This window comes from Lissotriton helveticus, chromosome 3_2, assembly GCF_964261635.1.
Source record: "Lissotriton helveticus chromosome 3_2, aLisHel1.1, whole genome shotgun sequence".
Lineage (NCBI taxonomy): Eukaryota > Metazoa > Chordata > Amphibia > Caudata > Salamandridae > Lissotriton > Lissotriton helveticus.
In genome coordinates, this window is record NC_136062.1 from 242,327,787 (window position 1) to 242,354,899 (window position 27,113).

At 46.5% G+C, this 27,113-nt stretch overlaps 1 protein-coding gene across 6 annotated transcripts in view; it reads right to left on the reverse strand.

The window, feature by feature from the left end:
- Positions 1-25,756, reverse strand: part of PPCDC (phosphopantothenoylcysteine decarboxylase) — a 1,035,307-nt gene extending 1,009,551 nt beyond the window's left edge. For 5 of the 6 annotated variants that reach the window (XM_078685116.1, XM_078685115.1, XM_078685117.1 and 2 more), the window contains exon 1: positions 25,626-25,756. The gene's annotated coding sequence lies outside the window, so the exon portion shown is untranslated. Of the gene's footprint in view, positions 1-17,222; positions 17,281-25,625 lie in introns of all 6 variants that reach the window. The other variant, XM_078685114.1, reaches the window with a different exon arrangement.
- Positions 25,757-27,113: the final 1,357 nt, after the last annotated feature.

Genomic DNA, 27,113 nt, shown 5'->3' on the forward strand with positions numbered 1-27,113 from the left:
GTTCAGTTGGTGTCTAATGCGCTTGTGCGGGACAGAAACACTACTGCTGGCGCGGTAGAGCACATGCTGCGTATTGCGCATGGGCGGGAGGAAAACTCTGATGCTAGTGCGGTAGAGCACGTGTGATGTAGAAACGGGGGGAAAACTAGGTGATGATGTGCTATCTGTCACTGGAACTTATCAGTAAATTGTGACTATCGCTGGGTATAGCGTAATAAGAGGAGTTCATAGGCCATCTGGGTATTTGTCAGCATGTGATTGAGTTCCAAGGGATCGCATCATTGAGACCATTGGTGTGTGTGGAAAGGCGATAAATCCAGCGTTGTTCTTTGCTCATCAGTCTCTTTTCATTGTCCAATGCCTGTTCAGGGATTTGTTCGATGACTGTCCATGTGAGGTCATTGGGGGTGTGGCCAAAGGTGATGAAGTGATTGGTTAGTTTGCTGATGTTTTTCTTGCACCTAATGGTGCTTCTGTGTTCAGTAAGCCTAGTGCGTATTTTAGGGGTGGTCATGCCGATGTAGCGGAGACCGCAAGTGCAAGTGGGGAGGTAAATCACATTGCGGGAATTACAGTTTGTGTGATTGCGTTGTGTCCACACTTTGTTGGGTTCTAGGGTTAGAGTTTTGGTCTGGGTGTTTAGGTGACATATACTGCAATCATTGCAGGTGTAGTGTCCCGTTACTTTAGGTAGGCCCCATGCATTCAGAATGGTGTTGGGTTCTTGTGTGTCATGTGCTTTGGGACGGGTGTTAACTAGTTGGTCCTTCAAGTTGTTCCTTCTATTGTAAGCAAAACGGGGTATGTCCCACTGTCTCTGGCCCGAGTTTAAGATCTTCCAATTCTTCTTGATGAGTTTGGCTACTTCATTGGAGGCTGTGTTATACATGGTGACGCAGGTGATGGGTTGTTCCTGTTCTTCTTTTGCTATGGTTTCAAGTAGGGCCTCTCTATTCTGGTTCCTGGCCCTCTTTCTGGTTTTGGAGATGATAGCTGGGGGGTAGCCACGGGCCTCCAGTTTCTTGGATAGTTCGGCGGACTGTTTTTTATAGTCTGCTATATCACTGCAATTCCTGCGTATACGCATAAATTGCCCGAAGGGAAGGTTCTCCTTTAGCGGGCGTGGGTGAAAGCTTGTGAAGTGTAGTAATGAGTTTCGGGCTGTGGGTTTGTGGTAGGTTGTCATGGTGAGCCTGCCATCTTTGACTGTTATATTTAGATCCAGCAAGGCCAGTTGGTTTGCGCTGACATCGCTGGTAAATTTAAAAAATGGGTCCCTACCGTTGAGCCAGACGAGGAATTGGTCCAGAGTTGTTTGTGGACCCTCCCATATCACAAAGATATCGTCAATTTAGTGCCGCCAGGCGAGGATGTGGTTGGCGTAGGGGTTTGTGCTGGCCGCAATGTGCGTGCGTTCAAATTGGTGGACGTAGAGGCCTGCTACGCTTGGGGCGAAGACGCTGCCCATGGAAGTTCCATTGGTCTGGAGGTACATGGTTCCCTCATATTCAAAATAATTTTCTTTTAGTGCTAATGTTGCGCATTTGAGGATGAAGTCTTTGGGGGTATGGTAGGGCCATGGTGACTCCCTGAGGATATCCCTGAGGGATGTATGACATTACAACGCATGCTTTTACATCGCATGCCTTTACAACGCAAGTATTACAACGCAGCCCATTACAACGCATAGTGCTTTGGGGTGCTGGATAGTGAATAGTTTAATTTACTATTCCAACTCCAGTCCCCGTGAACACTAGGGCAGGTTATTGGATAGTAAATTAACCTATTCCCTATCCTAGAGCGCCGCCCAGAGCAATGCGTTGTAATACTTTGCGTTGTAATGGTTGCGTTGTAAAGGCTCTGCGATGTAAAAGTTTCGTTGTAAAGGTTGTTTCCCATCCCTGAGTACTTGTATAGTGGCTTCTTGGGGTAGGCTGGTATAGAGGCTCTCAATGTCCAGTCCTACTAGGAGTTGAGTCTCTGTGTTAAACTCCATGTTGTTGATCACTTGTAGTAAGTGTTTGGTGTCCTTAATATAGCTAGGCATCTGTTGCACTAGCGGATTGAGAAAAAAATCGCAATAGCGTGACAGGGGCTCTAAGACTGAATGATACCAGACACTATTGGTCTGCCTGGTGGGGGGATTTTGCCTTTGTGTACCTTGGGTACGGTATAGAAATATGGTATTTTTACTCTCTGGGAGCAGAGGTACTCTGCTTCTTGTTTAGAAATATGTTCAGCATCACAGGCATTCTTAACTAGTGTCTGGATGGTGTTCTGAAGGGTGTCTGTGGGATCTTTTTCCAATCTTTTGTAATTTCTGGTGTCGCTTAACAATCTCCGGCATTCCATGTCGTAATCCTTCTTGTCTAGAAGGACAATACCTCCCCCTTTGTCAGCTGGTTTGATAATGATTGAGGGGTTGGTCTTGAGCCGTTGGATGGTGTCCGTTTCATCTTTGGATAGGTTGTTGAAACGGTTGGTAGGGCCAAGGTTTTCGATGTCGTTGTATAATGCCAGCTCAAAAGTGCTGATCTCAGGAGGCACTGTGGACGGTGGCGGGTTGAAGGTGGATTTAGTCCTTAGGCCTGTGACATTTGGGTTCTCACTGGCAGGTAGGTCGTCCAGTGTCGATTTCTCAAAGAAGGCCTTGAGTTTAAGCTTTCTGAAGAACTCAGCCAGTTCCACGTGTAGCTTGAATTTGTCGAGTCTAGACGTCGGGCGAATGATAGGCCTTTTTCCAGTACTGCTTGTTCTTTGGGTGTCAATGGCGTGCTGGATAAGTTGAATACCAGTGATGTCTGGTTTAAGTTTGTTATTGTTTGCTGGTGCCCGGTAGGTCTTTCGTCTTCTGGCGGGTGTTGGAGCTCACTGGGTTTTCTTCCTCGGCCCAGTGTACCTGCGGTTGTAGATGATTTGGTCTTCTCCTGCCTCTTGTTCTTCGGCCCTGTCCTAAAAAAGGAATATGGGGGCCGGGATTGCCCGGGTAAAGTGGTATTGGTCCCGGGGGATACATGGTTGGGAATCCGAAATACGGATTTTGCATCGGGCCAAAGTTATTGGGGGTCCATAGTAATGTCCTTGTTGGGCTCCCTGCCACATGTTGGGCCACCGTTGGCCTCTGCCGCCTTGTTTGTATGAGCCAGTGCTGGACTCACTGGAGGCCGAGCTGTCATCGGCCGATGAGTCAGAGGCGTTTGAGTTCTTAGGTGGTGGGGTGAAGTCATCTTCAGAGTAGGGGTATGTTTTAGCATAGCTAAATGTTTTGAGATCTTTATCAAACTTCTTGATTTTTGCTTGTGTCAGGTGCTCCTTGTATTCGTTCATTTCTCTGTTTTGATCATCAAGTTTCTTTTTGTAGGCGGTTAATGTAGCTTTGAAATGGCTTTCTGTTGCCTGGATTTCAATGACGATGGCGTCAGAGAGTCGTTTGGCCGTCTTGATGATCAGTATCATCCAGTCCCTGGTGCAGTGCCAGGCGATCTGGGCCCAGTCTTTCCGGAAGGTGGGGTCATCTAGGAAAATCCTGGGTGCATTAGTGACGATGAGGCCCTTTGACGCTGTGTTGGTTCTTAAGTGTTGGGCTAGGATCACTCCATGGAGGATGGTGCGTATTCTGTTTCGCTTTTTCTCGGTTAAGGTCTCCCAATCAGTGGTCTGGGCTATGGAGTTAGCAATGTTGAAGTCTGCTTGGAAGGTGGGGTCTGCGAGTATGTCACTCACGTCATCCTCACTGAAGGTGAGGCCATGGTTCTCCGCCATGGTCCTGGTTAGAGCTCTCGCAGCTGTGCGCTGCCTAAGTATGTGCTTATGAAGAGAGAGAGAGAGGACTAGAAAGCTAGTCCAAGTCCCTGTGGTTTATATGTGTTATCAAAAGAGACCAGCTAAAATATGACCAATAGTGTTAGGACTCTGATTAAGTTTGACACAGTGCCGCCTGAGATCAGCACTTTTGAGCTGGCAGTATACAACGACATCGAAAACCTTGGCCCTACCAACCGTTTCAACAACCTATCCAAAGATGAAAGGGACACCATCCAACGGCTCAAGACCAACCCCTCAATCATTATCAAACCAGCTGACAAAGGGGGAGGTATTGTCCTTCTAGACAAGAAGGATTACGACATGGAATGCCGCAGATTGTTAAGCGACACCAGAAATTACAAAAGATTGGAAAAAGATCCCACAGACACCCTTCAGAACACCATCCAGACACTAGTTAAGAATGCCTGTGATGCTGAACATATTTTTAAACAAGAAGCAGAGTACCTCTGCCCCCAGAGTGTTAAAATACTATATTTCTATACAGTACCCAAGGTACACAAAGGCAAAATCCCCCCACCAGGCAGACCAATAGTGTCTGGTATCAATTCAGTCTCAGAGCCCCTGTCACGCTATTGCGATTTTTTTCTCAATCCGCTAGTGCAACAGACGCCTAGCTATATTAAGGACACTAAACACTTACTACAAGTGATCAACAACATGGAGTTTAACACAGAGACTCAACTCCTGGTAGGACTGGACATTGAGAGCCTCTATACCAGCCTACCCCAAGAAGCCACTATACAAGTACTCAGGGATATCCTCAGGGAGTCACCATGGCCCTACCATACCCCCAAAGACTTCATCCTCAAATGCGCAAAACTAGCACTAAAAGAAAATTATTTTGAATATGAGGGAACCATCTACCTCCAAACCAATGGAACTTCCATGGGCAGTGTCTTCGCCACAAGCGTAGAAGGTCTCTACGTCCACGCCAGCACAAACCCCTACGCCAACCACATCCTCGCCTGGCGGCGCTATATTGACGATATCCTTGTGCTATGGGAGGGTCCACAAACAACTCTGGACCAATTCCTCATCTGGCTCAACGGTAGGGACCCATTTTTTAAATTTACCAGCGATGTCAGCGCAAACCAACTGGCCTTCCTGGATCTAAATATAACAGTCAAAGATGGCAGGCTCACATGACAACCTACCACAAACCCATGGCCCGAAACTCATTACTACACTTCACAAGCTTTCACCCACGCCCGCTAAAGGAAAACCTTCCCTTCGGGCAATTCTTGCGTATACGCAGGAATTGCAGTGATATAGCAGACTATTAAAAACAGTCCGCCGAACTATCCAAGAAACTGGAGGCCCGTGGCTACCCGCCAGCTGTCATCTCCAAAACCAGAAAGAGGGCCAGGAACCAGAATAGAGAGGCCCTCCTTGAAACCATGGCAAAAGAAGAACAGGAACAACCAATCACCTGCGTCACCACGTACAACGCAGCCTCCAATTAAGTAGCCAAACTCATCAAGAAGAATTGGAAGATCTTAAACTCGGGCCAGAGACAGTGGGACATACCCCGTTTTGCTTACAAGAGAAGCAACAACTTGAAGGACCAACTAGTTAACACCCGTCCCAAAACACATGACACACAAGAACCCAACACCATTCTGAATGCATGGGGCCTACCTAAAGTAACGGGACACTACCCCTGCAATGACTGCAGTATATGTCACCTAACCACCCAGACCAAAACTCTAACCCTAGAACCCAACAAAGTGTGGACACAACGCAATCAAACAAACTGTAATTCCCGAAATGTGATTTACCTCCTCACTTGTACTTGTGGTCTCCGCTACATCGGCATGACCACCCGTAAAATACGCACTAGGGTTACTGAACACAGAAGCACCATTAGGTGCAAGAAAAACATCAGCAAACTAACCAATCACTTCATCACCTTTGGCCACACCCCCAATGACCTCACATGGACAGTCATCGAACAAATCCCTGAACAGGCATTGGACAATGAAAAGAGACTGATGAGCAAAGAACAACGCTGGATTTATCGCCTTTCCACACACACCAATGGTCTCAACGATGCGATCCTTTGGAACTCAATCACATGCTGACAAATACCCAGCTGGTCTATGAACTCCTCTTATTACGCTATACCCAGAGATAGTCACAATTTACTGATAAATTCCAGTGACAGATGGCACCTCATCACCAAGTTTTCCCCCTGTTTCTACATCACACGTGCTCTACCGCACTAGCATCAGAGTTTTCTTCCCGCCCAGGCGCAATACGCAGTATGTGCTCTACCGCGCCAGCAGTAGTGTCTCTGTCCCGCACAAGCGCATTAGACACCAACTGAACTGCGCAGGCGCCAGGGACCAGTCTCTTTCCATCGCCCATGAGAAGACAGCATGGGACACACCCGGGGAAGTCTTTCCACTCTTACTCCCAGCTACAGGTGCCGATAGTTAATCCAATTAACCAGCATATAAAAACAAGCAAGAAACTCCAGTTCATTCTACCGGAGTACGAGGACGGTGCAACAGGTACAAGGCAGGCTCTGACCAGAAAAGCTGTGAGTATGACAACCTTCCAGCAAGAACCTTTGGGTAAGCGCTTTTTTCCTCCTTACAGGTCTCTAACTCCCAGTGGCCAACATTATTTTCCCGAAGGGTCAACCCCTTACCGCTCCACTCCAGGAAGCATTGGCTGCAAAAAAAATTGCGTAAGACTGCTTGCTTACGCCTCATCACACCCCGTGTTACTTGCATATGTGTGATACCCGTGTTTTAGCAACACCACCCCCAAATTAGCTGCGACTATCACTATAATGGTACCACCAGTGCCATAACACTTTTGCTGTCTATAGTCTACCCACTAAGCACTGTAGCTTCGGCAATTTATGAATATGACTATGTGGCACAGACGCCTTTTGACTCCTTTTTTCCTACTTGTTTGTCCATGTCTTTAATGTTGTCGGTACAGATTTATTTGAGAAGGGAGTCCCCTCTCACACGTAGATAAACACCTTAGTGAGTGTAACACATAGCCTGCGTTACACTCCCCTTTTTTAACCTGTACGTCACTATTTTAAAACAAGGTCCTGAGGAAAGCCAGATTAAATTAAGTCACTGGCTGAAACATGTCGACTAACTGATGGATGTAGGAGGTAGTAACTCGCCTCCCTTAAAACATCCTTAAGCCTTATTTTAACCGCTGACAGGGGCCCAGTTATTAAAATTTAATTTACCCTGGGGTACTGGGACCCCCGCCAAGCAGATTTAATTCACACTTCACCTTACACCTCACACTGCACTCTCCGTAACATACCAGCTCCGCTGTAATCAGGCGTCGTAGCATACCCAAGACACATTAGGTATCACTGGGTGGACCCGATGATGAAGCATGCCACCAACTAGGTTGGTGGGTGAGGGCTTCATGAACCCACCAACGAGGTGCCCATGACAAACTTAATCAGAGTCCTAACACTATTGGTCATATTTTAGCTAATCTCTTTTGATAACACATTTAAACCACGGGGACTTGGACTAGCTTTCTAGTCCGCTCTCTTTCTCTTGATAAGCACATTCTTAGGCAGCCCACAGCTTTGAGAGCTCTAACCAGGACCATGGCGGAGAACCATGGCCTCACCTTCAGTGAGGATGACGTGAGTGACATACTCGCAGACCCGTCCTTCCAAGCAGACTTCAACATTGCTAACTCCATAGCCCAGACCACTGATTGGGAGACCTTAACCGAGAAAAAGCAAAACAGAATACGCACCATCCTCCATGGAGTGATCCTAGCCCAATACTTAAGAACCAACAGAGCGCCAAAGGGCCTCATCGTCACTTATGAACTCACGATTTTCCTAGATGACCGCACCTTCCGGAAAGACTGGGCCCAGATCACCAGGCACTGCACCAGGGACTGGATGATACTGATCATCAAGACGGCCAAACGACTCTCTGACGCCATCGTCATTGAAATCCAGGCAACAGAAAACCATTTCAAAGCTACATTAACCGCCTACAAGAAACTTGATGATCAAAACAGAGAAATGAACGAATACAAGGAGCACCTGACACGAGCAAAAATCAAGAAGTTTGATAAAGATCTCAAAAAATGTAGCTATGCTAAAACATACCCCTACTCTGAAGATGACTTCACCCCACCACCTAAGAACTCGAACGCCTCTGACTCATCGGCCGATGACAGCTCGGCCTCCAGTGACTCCAGCACTGGCTCATACAAACGAGGCGGCAGAGGCCAACGGTGGCCCAACATGTGGCAGGGAGCCCAACAAGGACATTACTATGGACCCCCCAATAACTTTGGGCCGATGCAAAATCCGTATTTCGGATTCCCACCCATGTATCCCCCGGGACCAATACCACTCTTCCCGGGCAAACCCGGCCCCCATATTCCTTTTTTAGGACAGGGCCGAAGATCAAGAGGCAGGAGAAGACCAAATCATCTACAACCACAGGTACACTGGGCCGAGGAAGAAAACCCAGTGAGCTCCAACACCCGCCAGAAGACGAAAGACCAACCGGGCACCAGCAAACAATAACAGACTTAAACCAGACATCATTGGTATTCAACTTATCCAGCACGCCATTGACACCCAAAGAACAAGCAGTACTGGAAAAAGGCCTATCATTCGCCCCGACGTATAGACTCGACAAATTCAAGCTACACATGGAACTGGCTGAGTTCTTCAGAAAGCTTAAACTCAAGGCCTTCTTTGAGAAATCGACACTGGACGACCTACCTGCCAGTGAGAACCCAAATGTCACAGGCCTAAGGACTAAATCCACCTTCAAACGCCACCGTCCACAGTGCCTCCTGAGATCAGCACTTTTGAGCTGGCAGTATACAACGACATCGAAAAGCTTGGCCCTACCAACCGTTTCACCAACCTATCCAAAGATGAAAGGGACACCATCCAACGGCTCAAGACCAACCCCTCAATCATTATCAAACCAGCTGACAAAGGGGGAGGTATTGTCCTTCTAGACAAGAAGGATTACGACATGGAATGCCGCAGGTTGTTAAGCGACACCAGAAATTACAAAAGATTGGAAAAAGATCCCACAGACACCCTTCAGAACACCATCCAGACACTAGTTAAGAATGCCTGTGATGCTGAACATATTTCTAATCAAGAAGCAGAGTACCTCTGCCCCCAGAGAGTTAAAATACCATATTTCTATACCGTACCCAAGGTACACAAAGGCAAAATCCCCCCACCAGGCAGACCAATAGTGTCTGGTATCAATTCAGTCTTAGAGCCCCTGTCACGCTAATGCGATTTTTTTCTCAATCCGCTAGTGCAACAGACGCCTAGCTATATTAAGGACACCAAACACTTACTATAAGTGATCAACAACATTGAGTTTAACACAGAGACTCAACTCCTGGTAGGACTGGACATTGAGAGCCTCTATACCAGCCTACCCCAAGAAGCCACTATACAAGTACTTAGGGATATCCTCAGGGAGTCACCATGCCCCTACCATACCCCCAAAGACTTAATCCTCAAATGCGCAACACTAGCACTAAAAGAAAATGATTTTGAATATGAGGGAACCATCTACCTCCAGACCAATGGAACTTCCATGGGCAGCGTCTTCGCCCCAAGCGTAGCAGGCCTCTACGTCCACCAATTTGAACGCACGCACATTGCGGCCAGCACAAACCCCTACGCCAACCAAATCCTCGCCTGGCGGCGCTATATTGACGATATCCTTGTGATATGGGAGGGTCCACAAACAACTCTGGACCAATTACTCGTCTGGCTCAACGGTAGGGACCCATTTTTGAAATTTACCAGCGATGTCAGCGGAAACCAACTGGCCTTCCTGGATCTAAATATAACAGTCTAAGATGGCAGGATCACCACGACAACCTACCACAAACCCATGGCCTGAAACTCATTACTATACTTCACAAGCTTTCACCCACGCCTGCTAAAGGAGAACCTTCCCTTCGGGCAATTCTTACGTATACGCAGGAATTGCAGTGATATAGCAGACTATAAAAAACAGTCCGCCGAACTATCCAAGAAGCTGGAGGCCCGTGGCTACCCGCCAACTATCATCTCCAAAAGTAGAAAGAGGGCCAGGAACCAGAATAGAGAGGCCCTCCTTGAAACCATAGCAAAAGAAGAACAGGAACAACCCATCACCTGCGTCACCACGTACAACACAGCTTCCAATGAAGTAGCCAAACTCATCAAGAAGAATTGGAAGATCTTAAACTCGGGCCAGAGACAGTGGGACATACCCCGTTTTGCTTACAAGAGAAGCAACAACTTGAAGGACCAACTAGTTAACACCCGTCCCAAAGCACATGCCACACAAGAACCCAACACCATTCTGAATGCATGGGGCCTACCTAAAGTAACGGGACAGTACCCCTGCAATGATTGTAGTATATGTAACCTAACCACCCAGACCAAAACTCTAACCCTAGAACCCAACAATGTGTGGACACAACGCAATCACACAAACTGTAATTCCCGCAATGTGATTTACCTCCTCACTTGCACTTGTGGTCTCCGCTACATCGGCATGACCACCCGTAAAATACGCACTAGGGTTACTGAACACAGAAGCACCATTAGGTGCAAGAAAAACATCAGCAAACTAACCAATCACTTCATCACCATTGGCCACTCCCCCAATGACCTCACATGGACAGTCATCGAACAAATCCCTGAACAGGCATTGGACAATGAAAAGAGACTGATGAGCAAAGAACAACACTGGATTTATCACCTTTCCACACACACCAATGGTCTCAACGATGCGATCCCTTGGAACTCAATCACATGCTGACAAATACCCAGCTGGCCTATGAACTCCTCTTATTACGCTATACCCAGCGATAGTCACAATTTACTGATAAATTCCAGTGACAGATGGCACCTCATCACCTAGTTTTCTCCCAGTTTCTACATCACACGTGCTCTACCGCACTAGCATCTGAGTTTTCCTCTCGCCCATGCGCAATACGCAGCATGTGGTCTACTGTGCCAGCAGTAGTGTCTCTGTCCCGCACAAGCGCATTAGACACCAACTGAACTGCGCAGGCGCCAGGGACCAGTCTCTTTCCATCGCCCATGAGCAGACAGCAAGGGCCACACCCGGGGAAGTCTTTCCACTCTTAATCCCAGCTACAGGTGCCGATAGTTAATCCAATTAACCAGCATATAAAAACAAGCAAGAAACTCCAGTTCATTCTACCGGAGTACGAGGACGGTGCAACAGGTACAAGGCAGGCTCTGACCAGAAAAGCTGTGAGTATGACAACCTTCCAGCAAGAACCTTTGGGTAAGCGCATTTTCCCTCCTTACAGGTCTCTAACTCCCAGTGGCCAACATTATTTCCCCACAGGGTCAACCCCTTACCGCTTCACTCCAGGAAGCATTGGCTGCAATTTTTTTTGCGTAAGACTGCTTGCTTACGCCTCATCACACCCCGTGTTACTTGCATATGTGAGATACCCGTGTTTTAGCAACATCACCCCCAAATTAGCTGCGACTATCACTATAATGGTACCACCAGTGCCATTACACTTTTGCCGTCTATAGTCTACCCACTGAGCACTGTAGCTTCAGCAATTTATGAATATGACTATGTGGCACACACGCCTTTTGACTCCTTTTTTCCTACTTGTTTGTCCATGTCTTTAATGTTTTCGGTACAGATTTATTTGAGAAGGGAGTCCCCTCTCACACGTAGATAAACACCTTAGTGAGTGTAACACATAGCCTGCGTTACACTCCCCTTTTTTACCCTGCATTTCACTATTTTAAAACAAGGTCCTGAGGAAAGCCAGATTAAATTAAGGCACTGGCTGAAACATGTCGACCAACTGATGGATGTAGGAGGTAGTAACTCGCCTCCCTTAAAACATCCCTAAGCCTTACAGGGGTGGTGAATTCATATCGCCCGACGCCCGAGACATGTTGATTTCTGTCAGGGGCAAGAAGATTTAATGTCTATTTTGTCCTACGGACAACTAGACATTAAATCAAAATAAACGGGGATGTCCCTACTTGGCCCCGCACCTACAGCTATTGGCTCCGTGAGTGGCCCGTGGTTTTCTTTCAGATGCTACAACCAGTAGCAGAAGAGAAGTTGCATCTGTAGGCAAGCATAGCTCTTATGTATTACAAGTGCGCACAAGAACAATGGTCTGTCTAAGACTGCTTCACAAGTCACTCTCACTTGATTTAATAATGCCGTAGTATGCGTGATGGCACGGGATGCAGATCACAGAACGTACAATTTATTTTCCTTGCAGTTGGGATTTTAAAAACACGCTTTAGTGTTTTCCTAGCAGCTAATGTCTGCATGACTAATGTTGAAAAGTGGACACTTTTGCTCTGCAAGCACTAAAAGCAGGGGAAAGTGGTGGTGGAAAGAGGATAACACCATGATGAGCAAGGAAAGGGGTCGTTGAGAGCGTACTGTCTGCATGTTTCTAATTGCCACAATTCTACAAGAAGAAACTCCATAGTAAAGCTAGTTTAACTTGTGTTACGTTCTACGAAGAATGCAATATAAAATGAGCTGAGGCACGGTAAATCCTTTTTTCCATCTGTTTTGTTGTCTGTTTTCTCTTTTTCCTTTGGTGCAGTTGTCCAAACAAATCTGAAGTGTGGTGACGATTTCTTTGCAGGACAGTGAGTTTGTATTTACAAGGCGTATCTATTGGTGTGCCCAGAAGCAGTCCTGCATGGGTAGCACTGGAGGGCAGTCTCATCTGGCGTGTGGGGTCCCGTTTGGGTCAGATTCTCTCCTGTTCTGACCTTGGCGGCTCTGCTGGGGTTGGAGCAGTCGGCTGAGGCTATGCTAAAGAGGGCAGTGGGGTTGGTTGGTGCTTTAAGTGTCAAGAGACCTTGGCCGCCGGGAGGGCATAGACCTTGTCATTCAGGTGCTGAAAGGTGAGCTTGTGTTCGGGAGAGGCGCTGGCAAGTTTTCAGTGGGTTTAGGCGTTACAGTTTCATTTTTTCAGGGTTTTTAAATGTGCGAAATTTAAAGAGTTATGCTTTTGGCTCTTTTAGTGACACACTTAGCCCATCATTTTGAAGGCCTTCTGTGTGATGCTGTGCTCAAGGCTGCCGATTTTTCATTGCCTATGCGTGGCATTTCTGTGTGCTTATGAGTGACATTCTACTGTCAAATGTTGGACAGCTCGCTCGAGTGACATTTTATTGTAAGTAAACCGAATAACGAAGACATGCAAAGAAATGCATATCAGAGATTACCCCTTTTGAGCAATGTGAACTGCTACAAACCCCCTGAATTGGACGATCTAGCCTACTGAGCATATTTTGAAAAGAAAAAAAGTAAGGAAAATTAGGCTGTCTGATTGAGAAACCAATACAGAATATTGGGATTGAATATAGTCTACAAATAACCAATATATGAATATGTTTGATTTAATTCTCAAAAATAATTTGCCATGTTAAGGGTGAGGGCTGCATATTCTTTTCAGATCTAATTAGTATGTATCTTCAATGGTCTGAAAGAGTACTTTAAAAAAAGAAGCAGTAATGTTTAATATAGTATTGCAACCTACCTTCTTGCCATTTCTAAGCACTAACAAAAAAACACATAGCTGCACTCTAAAAGAGAATCATTGCTCGAAACTGCATCATTTAATAATATATTATGCATTAGAGTAAAATCAACATACTTTCAAGTCAACACAAGTAATTTTCCCAACAGTAATACTGTCTCAATTTTTCTCCATGCTCGCTGGAAAATGAACCACAAAGCTAGCAGTGAGACCTTTCCATAAAATCCCACCACATTAGGTGGAATTTTCTTCCCACTTCCCTGGACACAGATTTTGTTCGATCTTTAAAATGAGCAAATACTTGGGCACGTCCATGATGAGAATGGACTGTGGAAAGATTTGTGAATACTCCCAAATGCATTATTCTGTGGGTGTGCACAAACTTAAAGTCCCAGGGCTTTCCGACCCTGAAGCACCCTCTTCTCAGACCTCAGAAAATATATATTCACAAGAAAAGGTAGGTGTAAGTGAATCTTTTACAAGTGCACTTCTACACTTTGAGCCTAACAAACTGAAACGCTGTGCTAGTTGCGAACCTAAGTTGAAATAAGCATTAGCAAACAAGAGATCCTAAACAGCCAAAGAGGCTAGGGGTGTCCAACATGTGCCAAGGAGGGCCACCCCATAATAGATTTTCACGATTATCACATAAAATAAACAAATAACATTTCAATCTCATTGAAACTAATTTGAATAGTCCGTGGTAATTTGAAAGTCTGGCCATGGATTCTGACCTACCCTCATGAACCTATACTGGACATCATTGCCACCTAATCTTAAACTTCCTTGCAAACTTTCCCCTTCTGCAAGATACATTTGTATTTCATATCAATTTGTATTATATCCTTCCTTAGAATAGAAAACAAGTGGATTCTTTCAGCCTCTTCTGGAAAACCATGGATATATTTGCGGGCAGTATCTCTGCTCCAGTCTGGGCCAAGTTAGGCCCATGTGATGCTAACATTTACGGTGAGGCACTGCCTGTCAATAGGAAGTGCTTGGGTCTATTTATAGGGGGTGTATTTATGTCTGCGCAGGGGGGTATGTCTCTAGGGGAGTGGTCCTGCATGGGGTTGAGTGTCTGTCCATTAAGTGTTGTATGAGTCTATGCATCTATAGTGTAGCTATGTGACTGCAGTGGCGTTGTTTGAGTGTGTGGAGTGGGTGTGTTTGTCTGTCCCGTGAGTGTCTTTGCAGTTGGGTTGTGTGTATGTGCAGTTAGTATGTCAGTATGGCAAGATGAAAGGGGAAGAACCAATTAGGCTGGAAGCTGGACAGACGTTTCGTGGCAGACAACACCTCCCCAACTGCACAGAATTTCTCATCCATTTATATTTTTACTGCAACCCTGAGGTACTCCGCCTTATTTTTGACCGAATAGCATGCTACCCGAATATTATTTACAAAATATTGAGGGTCAAAATTTGGTTAGTTAAGATTTACTATTTTTAACTACAGACTCTATATTTTGGTCCTCAGTATTTTGGAAGCATGATGTTTCTGTAGTAGATATTTCCACATACAACCAACATGGATGGATGTGCAAATATGCTACAACTTGCGTTTTGGACCAATATAACCAAACTACCATACCTGACCAAAACTCAGGTATGGTATTCAAGATCCTTTCAAGATTATACGGAGGAAGCTTTTCACAACTTCAAAGAATGTCTTAGAGCAGTCGCAACTTGGATGGATGCAAATCGTTTACAACAACATTCTGACAAAATAAATGTTTTGGTTTTTACCAAAATGAACCCCGCCACCTTCGATCGGGTGGTGGCCTGCCAAACACCTGCCCTAATCATACCACGTCTTCTAAAAATGTGTGCATAATCTTTGACTCCACCCTCACTTTTACGTCGGAAATTAAACATATTTCGTCTGTCTGCCTTATGAAGATGAAAATTATCAAGAAGTTTCTTGATCTGGTTCCTGAAGAGACTAGGTGAACAGTAGTTCATTCTTTAATAAAGTCCCATCTGGACTACTTTAACAGTCTCTACCTTGGTCTTCCTTCATATTTGATAAACAGGTTTCAGCTAATTCGAAATGCAGCGGCAGAACTAATTAGGAGAGTGCTGAGGCGCCATCATATCTCTCCATTTTTGAGACATCTACACTGGCTTCCAGTGGAATTTCGTATCAACTTCAAAGCTCTTATCATGGTGAGGCCCCATGTTATCTGCTGAATAGACTCTGTATACTCAAAAGAGGGCACTTGGATCCAACAATAGTCCCCTTCAGCAGATTCCAAAATTTCTGAAGTCTCGTCGTTGCAGCAACCCCATCACCATATGCACTGCAAGATTATGGACAGTCTTCCTTTTCAGTTATGGTTAATTGACTTTGTCAGCCTACAAAAGGCAACTTAAAAACTTGGCGATTTGACTCTGTTTAGTTTCTTGTTACTTTGGCCTCTCTTTACTGTCTGCTAAAGCACTGGGACGCTACCTTCGATGCAGCTGTGCACTTTAACAAGTGTCATTTGATTAATTTATTGAAGATCATTTATTGTTGCCTTTCAGTACTTAAGGAGAATATCGCTTTCTCAGCAATAAAGTTAAGATTTCCTTCAACATTTTTACAAATCCTTTACATTACTGGTCAGTTTTATTAACACAAAAATCCATTAATGATTGTGACATCACACATAATTGATTTGGGAATAGGTGGGACAAGTTGATTGTCTTACAGGACAGGTAGATTTATGTTGCATTTTGTCCCATGGACAAGTAGATTATTTAGAAATTTCCACACCCCTGGCCTTATTTTAACCGCTGACAGGGGCCCAGTTATTAAAATTTAATTTACCCTCGGGTACTGGGACCCCCGCCAAGCTATTTTAATTCACACTTCACCTTACACCTCACACTGCACTCTCAGTAACATACCAGCTCCGCTGTAATCAGGCGTCGTAGCACACCCGGGATACATTAGGTGTCACTGGGTGGGCCCGATGATGAAGCATGCCACCAACTAGGTTGGTGGGTGAGGGCTTCATGAACCCACCAACGAGGTGCCCATGACAAACTTAATCAGAGTCCTAACACTATTGGTCATATTTTAGCTAGTCTCTTTTGATAACACATATAAACCACAGGGACTTGAACTAGCTTTCTGGTCCTCTCTCTCTCTCTTGATAAGCACAAGCACTTTCTGTTTGACATGCATCAAAAGACAGGCCTAGAAACTCAGACACAAGGCACCGGCTTAACAAGACATGAATCAATGAATTATAAATTAGACAGGGATTACCCCTGCCCCCAAATGGCACCAGTCTTGGGGATATCTTTATTAGATATGTTCTTCCCCGATTGTCACACTGCATGCAATGACTCCTCAAAAGTTATACTGCATCCTCCACCAGGAGTTATTAAAAAAATGAATTAACCCCCTCCCCCATCCAAGACCTAAGATAAATTGCCCTGAGCGTCCCTGTCTCACCTGGCAGTGCAGCCAGACGCCCTGTATTACATATAACCAGAGTAACTGGAATTATGAGATTCTGTCTCTGCTGCATTTTTCGCATAATTGTGTATTTGTCACATTTGCCACATAATCCATTCTCTGCTGCACAATGAAAAATGTCCTATCTAACGTAACTGAAAGTTTCAATTCTATTAAGGACTCGGAGGCGAGTATTATGCCTCCTTTCTTCACTTTATTCCATTAGCAGCATGAAGGTAAACAAAAGACTATGTTTCCCATGAACCATAGGGAAAAAGTAGTCAAAAAAGCAATCATCACAACAACCAATCATAACCAGTGTCAATGTCCAATCATGGACAACCAGCCCAATGTAACCCTTTGCTAGTGTCCATTCTTCCTCTTACTGAGCGCGACGACAGCTGTTCCGTACTCTTCAGACATCTTGTTTCTGGGAGTCAGAACCTGTAAATGACAGGGACACGTTACCCAGAGAATAGAAAGCCAACTCGTTACAAGAAGACAGGATACATCATACCAGCAATAAGCAAAGTTCATGAAAAACAGCTACTTAGCGCATTACGGGGAGGGATCTCCTCCTGGAGAAATGGGCGGGATAATCCTCGCCTCTGAGTCCTTAATAGAATTGAAACTTTCTGTTACGTTAGCTAGGAAATGTTTCATTCTATGTCAGGACTGGAGGCGAGGATTATGCTTGTTTAAAGCTTGCCCACAACCAGTTGAGCCATATTTAGAACTGGTTTGAAATAGAATCTCTTATAGGTAGAGTCCGAAGACCACTCTGCCGCATTAAGGATATCCTCCAGGCATGCACCCAAGCCCAACACCTTTGAGGCCAGTGCACCAAATTGTCGCAAACTTATGCCAGCCTCCTGCATCACCCTTCGAACCCATCTGGCGATCGTGGGCGAGGAAACCGCTCTAAAGGGCTTCCGGGGCAAAATAAGTAATTGACGCGCTCCAGGAGGACAGAATTCTTCCGTCATCTCTTCATACACCTTAAGGCATCTGACCACGCACAATTTTGGTGAGTCTGGAAAGGCCGGGTATGAAATACCCTTGTATGGCACCTAGTGCGACGCAGAAGAGTAAAGGGCACTCCCTCAGGAGAGAAAATCCTTACAGAAATGTCCAAAGCATGGACATCCGAGACACATCTACACGAAATCAGATAAAGGAGCATAGCCAATTTCGTAGAAAGCTCCTTCCTCGAAAGAAACCGGTTAGGCTGCCAGGAAAGAAAAAGGTTAAGAACCTGCCTGACGTCCCAAAGGGAGGAGTAGCGAGGCTCCGGAGGCAGTGACAGCCTTATGCCCCGTAATAGTTTGCAAACCAGGGGTTGTTCCCCCATTGGGGTACCATTTACCGGGACGTGACCGGACAAAATCGCTGACCTAAAGGTATTATAGACCGGTAAGCAAGGCCGTCGGAAGCCAGCTGCGCCAAGAAATTCACCACTGCATAAACAACAATTGATGGACGGAATGTTGCACAATGGCAAAACATTCACCCCTAGTCACAGATCTGGGTTTAATCCATTGTTATTTTGCTCACCACACCACCCCAGTTCAGACATGGCCATATGCAAATCAGTCTTGACCCTGTGCCTCATGGGAACAGTCCTATTTACAACAAGGGGTGGTGATGGACAGAGTCTCTGAATTAAGCAGAGTACTCTCACCCAGTCAAGAGATCAGGGCTAGATCCAACACCGTTTTTTAGCTCATTGCACCATCCCAGTTTCAGAACCTGGCTGTATGCAAATTAGTCTGTCCCTGGCCCAGTGCATCATGGGAACAGGGCAGACCAGACTACAACAGCCAATTCTTACACTGGGAAGGAAACAAGCTTCCGGGGACCGGTTTCTGCCATTTCAGGCGTCTTCGGCCCGGCTTGCTTGAATCCTGATGGTGCAATGAGCAAGGGACTCACATCTGAGTATACCCTTCCATGCTTAGGGTGGACAAAATTATTTACAACAAGGGGTGGTGATGGACAGAGTCTCTGAATTAAGCAGAGTACTCTCACCCAGTCAAGAGATCAGGGCTAGATCCAACACCGTTTTTTAGCTCATTGCACCATCCCAGTTTCAGAACCTGGCTGTATGCAAATTAGTCTGTCCCTGGCTGTATGCAAATTAGTCTGTCCCTGGCCCAGTCCATCACCACCCCTTGTTGTTAATTATTTTGTCCACCCTAAGCGTGGAAGGGTATGCTCAGACATGAGTCCCTTGCTCACTGCACCATCAGGATTCAAGCAAGCCGGGCCGAAGAGGCTGAAATGCCAGAAACCGGTCCCCGGTAGCTTGTTTCCTTTCCAGTGTAAGAATTGGCTTTGTAGTTTGGTTTGCCCTGTTCCCATCATGCACTGGGACAGGAACAGACTAATTTGCATACAGCCAGGTTCTGAAACTTAGATGATGCAGTGAGCTAAAAAAACGGTGTTGGATCTAGCCCTGATCTCTTGACTGGGTGAGAGTTTTCTGCTTAATTCAGAGACTCTGTCCATCACCACCCCTTGTTGTTAATTATCATGGGAACAGTCCAGCCCGAACTGCCAAGCATGGTCTTCCCTGGACCAGAATCAAGCATCCTAGGACCGGTTTCTGGCTATCAGCCGTCATCAGCCAGGATAGCTTGATTCCAGTGGCATGGAGAGCACGGGACTCACGTCTGAGCATACCCGTCCCACTCGGGGTGACAAATGCAAAAACAACAATTGATGAACGGAATGTTGCACAATGGCAAAACATTCACCCCTAGTCACAGATCTGGGTATAATCCATTGTTATTTTGCTCACCACATCACCCCAGCCAAGTCTTCCCTGGACCGGAATCAAGCATTCTAGGACCGGTTTCTGGCTATCAGCCATCATAAGCCAGGATAGCTTGATTCCAGTGGCATGGAGAGCACGAGACTCACGTCTGAGCATACCCGTCCCACTCGGGGTGACAAATGGAAAAACAACAATTGATGGATGGAATGTTGCACAATGGCAAAACATTCGCCCCCAGTTACAGATCTGGGTTTAATCCATCGTTATTTTGCTCACCACACCACCCCAGTCAGACATGGCCATATGCAAATCCGTCTTGACCCTGTGCCTCATGGGAACTGTCCAGCCTGAACTGCCAAGCCATGTCTTCCCTGGACCGGAATCAAGCATCCTTGGACCAGTTTCTGGCTATCAGCCGTCATCAGCCAGGATAGCTTGATTCCAGTGGCATGGAGAGCACAAGACTCACGTCTGAGCATACCTGTCCCACTCGGGTGACAAATGCAAAAACAACAATTGATGGACGGAATGTTGCACAATGGCAAAACATTCACCCCCAGTCACAGATCTGGGTTTAATCCAGCGTGATTTTGCTCACCACACCACCCCAGTTCAGACATGGCCATATGCAAATCAGTCTTGACCCTGTGTCTCATGGGAACAGTCCAGCCCGAACTGCCAAGCCATGTCTTCTCTGGACCGGAATCAAGCATCCTAGGACTGGTTTCTGGCTATCAGCCGTCATCAGCCAGGATAGCTTCATTCCAGTGGCATGGAGAGCACGGGACTCACGTCTGAGCACACCCGTCCCACTCGGGGTGACAAATGCAAAAACAACAATTGATGGACGGAATGTTGCACAATGGCAAAACATTCACCCCAGTACAGACATCTTGGTTTAATCCATCGTTATTTTGCTCACCACACCACCCCAGTTCAGATATGGCCATATGCAAATCAGTCTTGATCATCAAAAGGAGATCGTCCAAATACACGATCATCCTGACCCCTCTGGCCCTCATAAACTCTACTGCCGGCTTGAGGACCTTGGTAAAACACCGGGAGGGAGGTAAACTTGTAAACGCGGCCTCCCCCCGCAAACTGCAGGAACTTCCTGTGTGGAGGAAAAATAGGAATTACCAAATAAGCATCTTTGAGGTCCAAGCGGACCATCCAGTTGTCGGGATGCAGACCATCCCAAAGGAGGTGAATACCCTCCATTTTGAAATGGCAGTATACTAGCCATTCGTTGAACTCGCTTAAGTTTATGACGGGCCTCTTGCCGTCATCCGTCTTGTCTACTAAAAAAATGTTGCTCAAAAACCCTTCCGGGTGGCGGACAGAAACGGAGATGGTGCCCTTGTGCAGGAGTAAGGAGACCTCTTCGTCCACCAGGGCGGCATCTAAAGCTGAAAACTAGATGGGACGGGGAGGGTTGTAGTGGGGACCTAATTAACTCTATTTGAAACCGTTGCACCGTCTGGAGAACCCACGCATCGTGTGTGAGAGACAACCAAGCCTGGTAGCAACTTGCCAACCGCCCCCCTAGTTTGGACGGGGAAGAAGGGTGAACACTCACCGGGGTTTGTATTGGTGGAACCTCCACGGAACACTCTTCCATTGCCTCTGCGTCCTCTTCTGGGATAGAAATTCCCAAAACGGGACTGGTCCTGCTGCTGACCGGAGCCTTTCTGGTTACCCTGCTGGTGACACGGAGAAACAATTTTCGGATCATAGATTGCGCCCTGTCAAGGGAAGTGAAGGTATTTACAAATTTGCCGAGCTCCTTCACAAAGGGCTCGCCAAATAGACCCCCTGAGCCACAGCTCCAGCCTCAGAGTCCACCAGGTCACCCAACTTTGGATCGATCTTTATGAGAAGGGACCTGCGGCGCTCTGTGGAGAGGGAACAATTGGCATTACCCAAGAAGACGACCACTCTTTGAGCCCAGTTGGAGAGGATTTCGGGAGAAATAGTGTAGCCCGATTCCTCGGCCTTCTCGCCTTATCCAAAATCTTTGTAACTGGGCCATGGGCATCCAGGAGCTTGTCCTGGCAAGCTCTCCAGGACATATCGATCCCTTTCTTCGGAACGCGGATACATTTCAGTAGGATGGTATGCATTCTGGGGTCAATCTCTGGAGTGAGGGCTACTTTACCCTTCAAGGAAGGGCGGGGGCACTTCGTCCACAGACAATTACTGGCCTTCTTTCTAAAGGACGGCGGATGTGCTCTGCCACATAAGCGTCCACCTCCTCCCCCGGGACCTACTCCGAAGAGCGAGGATAAACGATGTTGTTCGGATCCAACATGTCTGAGATAGCTGGAGGGGGAACCGCCGGCCAGGAGGGAAGACACGGCCTCGAGGGACCTGGGTCAGTGTAGGGATCACCTGCTGCGTCAGGATCAGTGGGCTGGGTGGTCGGAGGGGGAGACGGAGGGGAAAGCGCAGTCAGCTGAACTGCTCGGCTATCAAGAAAAGCCTGGCGTAAACGCTCAAAAGCGTCTGACTCCACCCCTGGAACCGCTTGGCCGGAAGGGAACTAACTGGGTCGGAGGCCGGAGTGGCCACTGGGGCTGAGGGAGCTCCTATGCGCAGTTCTAGGCGCGAAAATGCATCCTTTATCTGGCGTGAAAGCCTGTCCTCGAGAGGAGAGATAGTCTGGGCTACTGCCTGATAAATAGAAGAATAAACAGCATCATAAAAGGCATCCCCCCAGGGCATCTCTGCAAGGGGGTCCTCCTCCTCAGGATACTCATAATACTCCATGGCCAATATAAATGGAGCTAAGGCACAGGAATGGCAAACCGTCCACATCCCATTCTTGGAGTTGTGTGAAAACTAACCAACACCAAGACTATTGCCAAGTGTTTAAAATAAAGGTCAGTAGTCCCCAAAAATTGTGCCAAATCTAGTGCAAAAAGAACTGGTCAGGGACTACATTGTAATGCCACACAGGGACGTAACTAAAAATTGTTTAATGAGACATCTAACGAAATTACTTGAACGTTTAATCGGATGTATATATTTAGTGGACAAAATGAGGTCATTGGCCTTAGGGATCTCTAACTAAAAGAGCATGTTTGTAGAGAGAGGTGATACATAGTTATGTATAAAATTGTAACAAAATGCCACCATCGATCATAGGGTATGTTTAAATGAAGATCATGCCTAAAAAAAGAGAGGTGATAACCGATATTGACTGATAATTCTGTCTCACACAGCATTGACTTCTACCAATTGAATCAGATGACCCCTATCGATATCGTCCTGATGAAGGTGTAGCTATACTCATGGGCTGATACACCGAAACGCGTCGACGCCTTTTGTATTTCTTCATGAATTCAAGCCTCTAGAACTCTGGATATTCTGCACATTGCAATACCGGGGTTCCTAGTAGATTATTGGATAGGCTGTTGAATCATTTTTTATCTGTGACAATATTTGATATTTTTTCCTATAGTGGGGTTTTCTTCTGTCTTTTGTCTATCCTTTTTTCTATAACGAAAGTATGCTGATGATTTAGAAATTGTGTATTTTCTATGTATTGCGTTGCCCTGTTGAATTTGAACAGATTCAATTGTTTTTTAATTGTTTTTTAATTTTTGAAATTTTGTCATTTAGAATGTTATTTCATTGTATGTTTTCAGTACAAATGTATTTCTACTGAAATTTTAACTATGATGCACTTTTAATTAAAAAACTGTGAACATCACAAACTAGTCCGTGACCAGATTGTCTAATATTAAATTCTGGTACCTATACTGTTTATTTGGATTAAGGTATCCCTATACATTAATCTCTCCAGGGATTTTTCTCTGACTTTACACAGGAATGGCAACTACACAGGCCTGTGGTGGGACCTTATGTAAATATAAAAGGCTGGGTGGCAGCACAGATCAGGGGTGGCAAGGCAACACTGCAATTGGAGGGGTTCGAGCCCCAGAGAACAACTGCTAGCAGCTGATTCAGGAAAACACCCGCCGTACCAGAGGGGCGCTCACCGGTCTGGGCCTTGTCCCCTTCACAGCCTAGGAGAGGCGAGTACAGGACCTCACATGAGGCGTAATACTGTAAAAATAATACTGACTCCACAACCCCTTAGCTGTAATGGAAGGGTGGTGGAGCGTACACAATCAGCAACGCGGTAACTAATCCGCCTCAGCCGCTATGACCCTGACGGGATTTCGCCTCAGACAGGGGACTCTGGAGCTTAGACACACGTGCGATGTTTAAATCCTCTGAAGAGATCCAACGTCACGTCGCACCCAAGATGACCTCCCACGCCGTCTAGCGGCGGGAGGTCCGCAAAGGCCAAGCCAGCAACACATGCCGCGTAGGGATGAGGAAACTCTCAACCCGCAGGGTCTCTGTACAACAAAAGAAAGGCACACAAAGGTGCCAGAAACGCGACCCCCTAGAGGGGAGATAAACCCAGAAAAACCAGCACGCGAAGATCGCGAACAGAGCGGGTGAGCAAACACAGCATAAACTAAGCAGGTGCGAACGCACTAGCAAAATAGAACAAATAAGTCTACACATTAATCACAGAGCTAATACAAAAGCTATGCCAACAGCAATGAGCAGACAACAAATCACTTAGCACTAAACAGCACAAAAGACTGGAGAGTACTTATCTTTGCTGCGGAGCAGCGAAGAAAGAGGAAAAATGGACATTAGCAAAGGACTATATTGGGCTGGTTGCCCCTGATTGGACATTGACACTGGTTATGATTGGTTGTTGTCATGATTGGTTTTTTTTACTACTCTTTCCCTATGGTTCATGGGAAACGTAGTCTTTTTTTCCCTTCATGCTGCAAATGGAATAAAGTGAAGAAAGAAGACATAATCCTTGCCTTCAGTCCTGACATAGAATCTGTTTTCTTAACAAACACAAAATATAGCGACAAGTGTTGCTGCACAGCGGAGGGCTGTTTGCAAAGATCAAATGGTTACCTTTCAGTTGTGTATTGCTGTATTTGGGTGTTCAACTGGCAATAAGATGAAACCTTTGCCCAGACTACAATGTGTAAAAATGACAAAATAATAGTATCACAAACTGGGCTGCACAGATGCCTTTTCTTGTAGTTTATTGGTCGCTTAATCTGGTTCTTTCCTGCCACGCAATTCTAGAGGCCAACTGTACCTATCCCTCAGGTATTTTAACCCACCCAGGCTGCAGCCACCAAGCAACGCAGGGTTGCTACTGATCACTCCTCCGCCCTGTGTTTTTAGACTTATCAGCTACTTCTTATAAAGTGGTCCTTTCTGGGAAAATATACTCCACAGTTTTGTGCAGCAGCAACAAATCCAATACTTGGTAGTAACTATTACTGACAGGATGGTCTCAACATCTTGAAACATGTGCTGCAAGAAAACGTGAGTTAGACCAAGAAAACATGCCTTTACTCTAGACCAGTGGTTCTTAACCTCTGGTCCAGGGACCCCTGCAAGTCCACAACAGCTACTCAGGAGTCAACAGCTGCTTAAAAAATTAAATATTCTTAACAGATTAATAAAGTGTATATAAAGCAGCAAAATATACAATTGAAGTTCGTATCCTCAAATTATTTCGTGGGCGAAAGGGCATCAAATAGACTACGTATGAACGATGATTGATGATGGCAATTGACTTTCTAAAAGCTTCAACATTCCCACTATTTTGTTTGTGAATAAATATTTCATAATGTGTGCGTTTCTCGGACGAATGAACATTTCTGTGTATTATTTTGATGTTCAAATCATCGATATTGCTACGACCCGGGTCCCCAGAATCCAATAATGATTCAGTGGGGGTCCCCGGATTACAATAATGATTCAGTGGAGGTCTCTGAATTCCGGTAATAATTAGGAGGGAGAGGCGTAGGGGGGCGAGGGGTCACAGAAGTCTAAAGGTTAAGAACCACTGCCCTAGACAACACGTAAATTAACAAGCAATTGTACCAGAGGTGAATTTTTAGTGAGATTTGAGTCTCTGATTTGTTTGTCTCAGTAGTACATTTTCCTAGCTCACCTAGCCAGAAAACGACCACCTGCCCGCTACTTAATCTGATCATCCAGAGGAGACTGCGGCGGTTAAAGATTTAATTTTCTTTTAACGGACGAACTTTTCGTCGTTATTTTAGTACTTCCGGGTTTCACGTCATCCAATCACATGCCTCAACACATTTTTGGAGGGGGCGGAGCTCGTAATACATATTCAATAAGCAAGGACAGCTCTTCGGCCAGTCCTAGTGCACTACACAGAATTCGCAAGATTCTATTGGCCGTGGTGTCTGCACGTGCCTGTATCTCTTCCTCATTTTGCTCCTTGCTTCGCACTCCCCAGGGGGAGTGGGATAGTGGCTCCAGTGGAGGCCATCACCATGGATGCAAAAGGGAAAGCGGGTGGGGGAGAGGCATGGTGCAGCTGGCGGGGGTGTTGGGGCCGAGAGTACGGGTATAGTGGAAGGTGCGCAACTGTGGGTAAAAGTGCTGGATGGGGTTGTGCAGTCGACTATCGTCGTGCAACATGTTGGAGGCGACTATTGTGCATGTCCAGTCTGCGTGCTCTTGGCCGTTCGTCTGACTGAGGCCAGGGGGATCAAGGGCAGTGCGGCGTCGGACGCGGTGCTTGCGGCCGCTCGGGGTGGACAGAATAGGGAGCGTTGGGGTGGTCTGTGCGGGTCGGGCATGGCAAAGGTACAATTTTATAATGTAGTCATTAAACGCCCCAGCGTAATTCAAATGCCGTTAATGGATTTGCACCCACCGCCCTTGAAGGCCTCCGGTGGCGATGGGCAGCGAACGAGCGCCTAGCGAGGCAGCACCGAAGCGCTGTACATCGAGTAAGGATTGACGGTCCGATAGAGGGTACAGCGCCTCAACGCCCAGAGGGTGCTTGGGTTTCATATGACATAGAAGGAAATTAGAAGACTTGGTGGCAAGTCTGTAGGGCTGGGGCTAAGTCTTTCAGAGGTGAGCATCGGTCTTGCATCTGACAGACTATTCCTTCTGGGCTGCCTGAATATGACCCCCGCCCAGCCGCTCTAGAGCCCGCCTTCCATAGTGTAATGAGCAACAAATGAAAGTCCGAAGCATGGTTTTCAGGAAGGGTGTATCGGCGGCAGTTATGACAGCGGCAAGAATAATGTGGAGGAATAAGTTTGCGATTCGGGGCGGTCATGCTGGGCACGGAGGGAGACAGGATGGCAGGAGATGGGTGGGGAGGTGCGCAGCCTGCAGTGGGTGGCCGGGAAAAGGGGGGCGCTGGCGAATGATTAGAGGCTCGTTTAGGGTTGCGGAGAGGGGGCTGGGGCTCAGGAGCAGAGGATGTGGCGTGACAAGAGGGGGGGGCTATGCTTGGAGCTGGGGCTCAGATGTCTGAGGGACGTAGTGGGATGGGTGCAGGGTGGGCGCCGGTGAGAAAAGTGAGGGTGACCGGGACTGGGGTTCAAGGAAAGTGAAGGGGGGGGGGGGGGGTTCGGGAGCACTATCGGTGGTAGCAAGTCACGGTAGGGTG